Source organism: Mytilus galloprovincialis, chromosome 1, assembly GCF_965363235.1.
Source record: "Mytilus galloprovincialis chromosome 1, xbMytGall1.hap1.1, whole genome shotgun sequence".
Classification (NCBI taxonomy): domain Eukaryota; kingdom Metazoa; phylum Mollusca; class Bivalvia; order Mytilida; family Mytilidae; genus Mytilus; species Mytilus galloprovincialis.
In genome coordinates this window covers 40248243-40255822 of record NC_134838.1, presented here as the reverse complement: position 1 = coordinate 40255822, position 7580 = coordinate 40248243, and the positions used below count along the sequence as shown (strand labels likewise).

General features: G+C 31.5%; 1 long non-coding RNA gene across 1 annotated transcript; it reads right to left on the bottom strand.

Annotated features, from left to right (window-relative positions):
* Positions 1-453: 453 nt before the first annotated feature.
* On the bottom strand, positions 454-7249 carry LOC143074343 (uncharacterized). The gene is made up of 3 exons (XR_012977812.1): positions 6104-7249; positions 2363-2456; positions 454-1049 (listed from the first exon to the last, which is right to left on the bottom strand). It is a non-coding gene; the product is annotated as an uncharacterized LOC143074343 (long non-coding RNA).
* Positions 7250-7580: the final 331 nt, after the last annotated feature.

Sequence of the window (7580 nt, the reverse complement as noted above, 5' to 3'; positions counted from 1 at the left end):
AATATATCTAAGGTCATAAGCAAGTGACAATCAACATACAGCAATAATGTATCTAAGGTCAAAAGTATAAACATGCAGCAATAATATATCTAATTTCATAAGCATAAACATACAGCAATAATATATCTAAGGTTCTCTGATATTTGTCCTAAAAATGTTTGGCTCTAGCACCACTGTTGAAAAAGTAATGCCCCTTTTTTCAACAATTTCCTCAGAGGAAAAAGAGTTTTCCTCAAGGGAAAAAGATTTCCCTTAGGGAATTTGCTGCATAATTATTTCCTTTGAGGAAATTCTTTTTCTTTTGAGGAAATTTGCCGCTTCAAATTTTCCTTTGAGGAAATTTCCTCTAAGGAAATCATTGTTCTTCAAATTTCCTCTAAGGAAATTTCTGAACATCAAATTTCCCTTAAGGAAATGTTTTTCCTCTATAAAAATTTCATAACAGTACAAACATTGACAAACAGTATAAATATATTTTCTCCTAGACTGAATTATTGATCATGTTGATACAAAAGATTATATAAAATAAACACTTTTCATGTCAAATTAACTTGTCTTCTGTTTCAGCTGTTGTGTATAATTATTCTACCCCCTACATAACAGTTCAGTGCATAAATAATTCCATTCACAAGACATCTTCCTTCAATTGGTTGAATAAATTTTGGCAACTTGTTCTTCAAACATCTTCTCTGTATATTTGATATGATGGAGAGCCATGTACATAATATTATGTACATAAATGGATAACGCATGTGTTTATTTCGACAACAAACATGACAAAGACACTATTTTTTTTCTTAATTTCTCCATAATCCATCAGTGAATATGTAGGTTGTTACATTTTACACCATTGTGTCCTTGTGCATCTTTGATAGTACTCCATTTTGTTTATAGCAATTTTGTAGAATTTTTTCTATTTCTTTTTCCAGAAAAACACACATTAATTAATCCAATTAGCACATTATGTAGAAAAGTATTAACAAATAAGTTTCCTCTTCAGTATAGACTTGCAGGACCTGACGATGATCATAAAAACCAAGATATCTGACCTATAAATACACAAAATAAAAATAAAAAGTTATAAACATGATAAATGGAGAAAAAAACAGCAATATAAATAGGCTTATTTTATCATGTTTTAATTAAAGTCATAAGAAACCTCAAATTAAAAAAAAATATGTATAATAATTATGTTTTTTTACTTATTTTTAATTGCTTGCTTCCAGGAAGCAATTCGCCGATACATATTTTCCATATACATAGTGACCCGAGCGTAACCCTCCTCGTAAAAATCTGGTGACCACAATATGCAAGGATCTGTCATTGAAATAAACAAATAGCTGATTATACATGTTAAACACGTGCTCAATACCCATGCTTTTTGTGATTTGTTTACTATAAGGTGGCAATCGGTTAAACTCAGCTTCAAAACACGGCATTTAATGAGCAGCATTATTTGTTAAATCATAACAAACAGAGAGAAAAAAAAATTGACGATTTATATGATATACTTGTGAAAATAATGATAAAATCGTGCACAGAGGACTAAGTTTATGATGTATACATGCATTGGTTCAAAAGTTGGACAAACTTTATTTTTCATCACTCACTCATTTCATATGACTTTAACATTTGAGAAACTTTCATTTGATATTCTTACTTGTCATGCTTTATATGAGTTCTCTTATTTCAGTGCTTTGTGTCCAAGATTTAATATTCGTTGTTTAGTGCCTTGCAGTGATATTTAAAGTTTAGCCACTTGCAAAAGTTGTTATAGAATGTTCATATGCTGTGTTATTTGAACCACTGTCCTATATTATGGTCAGGTAAGAGGTTGAGTGCTCACAGACATGATATTTTTTTATTAATTGTTATTGTTTTTGAACATGTTGAACTAAATTGGATTGTTTAAATCTTTTCATGTTGGGATCTTTATTGGCTGACCTATAACATGTATAAAGGAAGTGTTGTCTCATTATTGAAGGCCAGCCCATCATTGGCCTTTAATTTCTTGCATCCACTTCTTTGAACTCTGGTGGATAAGTCACTCATTTACCATACCACATCTTCTTATTTTTATAAGAGTCATCATTCAAAGGCAATTACTTTTATCATGTTTATTACTGTAATTCAGAAATTATCCAGAGGTTTTTAGTAATGCGATTAATGTGACTGGGTGAGTATAGCAAAAATAAGAAATCATATTTTGATAACAGAAACATATATATATCATGTATATACATGATATATAATTGATGCAGATTTTTTTTGTAATCACAATAAGTTGTCCATTCCCTGAAAAATCACAATAATAAAGGCAAGCAATAATTTCTGAATTTACAGTATATAGAAGTGGTCTTACCATTTAGGCCTTGTTGTATTCTGTTTATCTTGTTTTGTCGCTCATTTCTATTGAAACTGTTTATATTTTTCATTATTTTTCTATATTTCTTGTCCTATAAAACATAAAAAGGGTAAAAACTATTATTAAACATCAGTATTTTCTTTATATACAATAATATTTAATAAGAATGGAATATTTGTGCTATTTCATTTCACAAACTTTTTGTCAGTCATGACTTTCAAAGACTTTCACCCTGGTCAATAGTTTAAAAAACAAACATTCCCATACTTTTTCTTGGTGTTCGTACTAATTTTTCATTGGATAACAAAAACATGATTCAACTATTCTTCTATGATTTGTTTTGCTTGACTACCTTAAACTCTGAAATATTGTTTACACTGTATAATCTGTATGTGTCTCACTCGTCAAAATTTCAAATTAATATATAAATAACCAATAAGAATGCTATGCATGGCTCAGCTTGATACAAACGTACACTTTAAACCCTGAACAGTTGGAGCAAGTATGGACACAACATTCAATTCAAACTTTTCTCCATTGGTTAGAGGTATAGGGGGAGGGGGAGATCTCACAAACATGTTTAACCCCGCCGCATTTTGCGCCTGGCCCAAGTTAGGAGCCTCTGGCCTTTGTAAGTCTTGTTTTATTTTAATTTTAGTTTCTTGTGTACACTTTGGAAATTAGTATGGCGTTCATTATCACTGAACTAGTATATATTTGTTTAGGGGCCAGCTGAAGGACGCTTCCGGGTGCGGGAATTTCTTGCTACATTGAAGACCTGTTGGTGACCTTCTGCTGTTGTTTTTTTATTTGGTCGGATTGTTGTCTCTTTGACAAATTCCCCATTTCCATTCTCAATTTTATGGATACAACTCTGAATTGTAAATTTGGATTGTGATTCAATAGTTGATGCAGCATAGGTTTCTGACATTGAATGAATGTGGTCCAAGTACTTAAAAATTTTAAATTGACAATTAACCTCTAAAATGGTCCAATATTCAAAATCTTAATACATGGTTAGATGCAGCATATCAACATGATCAAAGAACCCAAATAATTCATTATTTGATGAAATCAAATAAAGTTCAATTTTGGACCCTTTAGATCTCAATGTGGACCAATTTGTTAACGGGCCAAAATATCAAAAATCTAAATGAATGGTTAGATTCAGCATATCAAAGAACCCCATATATTCAATTTTTTGGAAATCAAACAAAGTAAAATATTGGACCCCAATTTGGACCAACTTGAAATTTGGGCCCATACTAAAAATCTAAGTAAATATTCAGATTCAGCATATTAACATGATTAAAGAACACCAAGAATTTAAATATTATTAAAATCAAAATAAGTTTAATTTTGGACCCTTTGAACCTTAAGATAGACCAATTTAAACAGGACCAAAAAACTAGGAAGCTTAATACACAGTTAGATTTGGAATATATATATCAAAGAACCCCAATAATTCAATTTTCTATAAAATCAAACAAAGTTTAATATTGGCCCCTTTTGGCCCCTAATTCATGTAATTTCTAAACTCTGGACAAAAACTCTGGTCACAAACCCTGTGTTTGAGTTTCATAGATTTCTGTTAACTTATACTAAAAGTAATTATGCGAAAACCAAGTGTCTTCGGACTACGACGACTACATGATAAAATTAAGAATGGGAATGGGGAATGTGTCAAAGACCCCCCTTTTTTGGACTATCAATGCATTTGAATGGGGACATGTAATTACCCCCCCCCCCCCCCCTTTTTGTCCTGGGTTAGTAAACCCCTTTTTAAAATGACGGGATCCGCCCCTGAAGGGTCTATCATTAAGTTTGACAACTTCAGACATACTACTTTACCAAAAAAATTGACACATTTCATCCAATTTAATTCATTCTTTACTTGCTATTTCATCCATAATATTTTAAAGAAAGAAATTTGGAAGGTGTATGATTTTAATTTGCAAGTTATATACACTATCCAAACTAGAGACCTAATAGAGTAGATATATACTTGACTAAGGGAGCTACCATTTGATTTTTATGGGGGGGGGGCTAGGATGAAAAATTTTATCCTGCCTTTTTTTTTAGCTGTAATCTCTGTCCTGCCTTTTTATTTTTCACTCTGTTCGTTCCTGCCTTTTTTTTTTTTTTAGTTTATCCTGACTTTTTTTACCTAAATTGTCGTCCTGACTTTTTTGCTAGTGTCTCATCCTGCCTTTTTTTTCTCAAACAGTCAGGGGACTTACTTAAATGAGTGATTTTCTAAATCACTGATTTTAGTAACATTATTTCCATAAAGGTTGGAAGTTAGAGTTGTCTTTCTTTAATAAATAATCACCTATTTAAGTAGTACAAATTAATCACTAGAAGAAGTGATTTAATTTTATTGTAGCTTTAAATATAGAATACTAATGATCCAGGGACTAATTATGTTTCTAAACTTATCAGAACCAACATCTGTGTTGTCTAGGATGACCAGGTCATTTCAGGTGATGACCTTGTACTGAATCTAGGATAATGACATAAAAATCACTTGTTTAAGTATCAGACCTCAATTTCCTTCCCAAAAATCACTTCTTTAAGTATCATTCTTTTAATTATCCCTACTAATTTCAACACCCCCGAACAGTGAGATTTTTATCCCAACAGTAGAATTTTATTACATAATCTGAAAGATGAAACCTTGAACTTCACAGGAAAAATACTCCCACTGCTGGGAAAAATCTTTGAAGAAAGTATCAGTTCATTATGTAAAGCCATTATTATAGCATTTTTTCAACTAAAATAGAATTTTCAGCTAAATGATAGCATCAAAGGCAGAAACCTTTCTACTTAAAAGAAGCAAAAAGTTTATTTTTTTTTAATTTTACTAATTAAAAGATATTATTTAAACCAGATGTGTTTAAAATTTGGAAAAAAATACAAAATTTCAATTTGTGACAAAACCACAATTTTGCTACTCGAATAAGTGATTTAAAAATCACCTATTTCAGTAAGTCCCCTGACTGTCAAAACTCCTGTTCTGCCTATTTTTTTCAAATTTCATCCTAGCCCCCCATAAAAATCAAATGGTAGCTCCCTAATTTAAATCAAACTTGGGGTGACTGGTGACAAAGATTTAAGGAAATAGATGACAGTTTACCTACAATGATCTAGCTTCATGGCAATGGCATACATTACAGACTACATCATGTACATGGTCATTCTTAATTGTGTTTAAACTTTGGGAGTTCATTTTTTTAATGTTTAAAGCTAACAATTTCAACTACATACATTTATCAAGATTTGATTCTACATTTATATATAATTGTGTATGTCACATGTATGTACATGATGTATTTTAATGTAAAGCATCTGAAAACTCATTAGCCGTTTTCATAGCCTATGCCTGAAAACAGAGATTTCTTATTAAGGAGAAAGCCCCGCCCCCCCCCTTTTTGGTGTGAAATATTTTGTTGATTATATAGGGAATCACTGAAGCATGACTGGAGCAAGCATCCCCCTCTGCCCTCCCCCCCCCCCAAAAAAAAATAATTAAAAAAATGGAAATTTCTGGATCTGCCCATGTCAACCTTTCACTCAGGTCATTGGTGAAGAGTTGTCACACAAAATAAATGATATCAAATGTTCATATGTATATGTTTTAGCTCGTGTAGGTGTAAGGAGGCAACCATTTGATTTGTAGGGCGAAAAGGGTGAATAATCTTGCCTTGTAAAACTTGTGCTATAAATAAAAATTAATACATTTCCATTTAAAAATCCGTCAGCCCAATCTCATCCAGTGAAATAGATTATTATCTGTTTTCGAAATTATATGGAAGTACTTAGTAGTTCAGACGCATTGCAAGGCATTTTTTCTAAGGAGACGTGTAGACTCATTTAATTGGGGGAATGGAACCAATAAATTGATAGGATCCGATATGATCTTCCCAGTAAGGAGCACCTATTTTTTTAGGTAATTATTATTAGTGTCGGTGATCTCACAAGTAAATCAGAGAAAATATTGCATGCAAGTTAATAAGCAGAGAAGAGACAATTATCAACTTGTGTATTATTCATTTTCTCGCAGTTATTTACGGTAAATTAACTATATGTATATATATCCCAAAACAGGTGTTCGGTTCTAGTACTATACAATTTAGTAAAACTGCTATATTTTGGGGCCGAAAAGGGGTCTTACTGAACCTACTCCTTTATAAATCTTAAGTAGGAATGCGTGGGTTCCATTTCATGAGACCTACACGGATTTTTTATAAAATAAATTTAAAAATTATAAATACAGTTTTCAATTCTTTCCCGGCATAGATAAAAAAAAAAATATGAAAATAAATAATCTTTTGAAAATAATACGATATGGTTTAATTATTTCACTTCATTATAATGATAAATCCTTTAGATCTGAAATGTTTAATTAAAACGAATTTATCATTTTGATCTACCGATAAACTTTAAATTGAAGTGACATGGTCAGTTAAGTAACCTGATTAGTTGCATGGCTGATTACCATCTTACAGGTGACCCAGTAATTTTCCATATGACACTAGCGTGTACCCTCGGGGTGTGTATAACTTATTTTTTGGGGAACATCCTGTCCACGTGTAATACTTAGCATATATTGCAACATTTGACATTAAACAAATTTTCTTTGTAGCATCGGAGGCAATTTCATGTTCAACCACACAGAAAATTTCACACAAAAAATATGATAAAATCATAAGAAAAAGAATAAGAAATACTAACAAATAAATTTGGCATTAATAAAACGGGGATTCGTGTATTCAAGAGCTTATTTTCAGTGGACAACAACAAATGGAAGTTTTTAACGACCTTGACTGGCTATAATATATATATAGCACTTGCACGGTCGTTCCAGTGGACATATTTCATACCAGATTACTTATTCTTTTTATATATATGACAATTATTGTTTAATCTGATACACGTACCTATAATGTACAGTATTTTGAACAGCTTTAAATATATGGGGTCCGTAGTAATACCGCAAAGGACATCCTTAGTGCACTAAGAACAAAAATGTGCACTAAGGACCTGATGGAATGATACAACTGTTACAAAGGACATGGCATATAAAAATAGACTTTGTAAAAATTCATTATTTTAAATTTTACAATTATACCTTTTTTAATTAGAAAGTTATCTAATGTGTATTCGACACGTGCCTCAAAAAATTGATTGTCACCTTTTTAGTGTAATAGGTAGA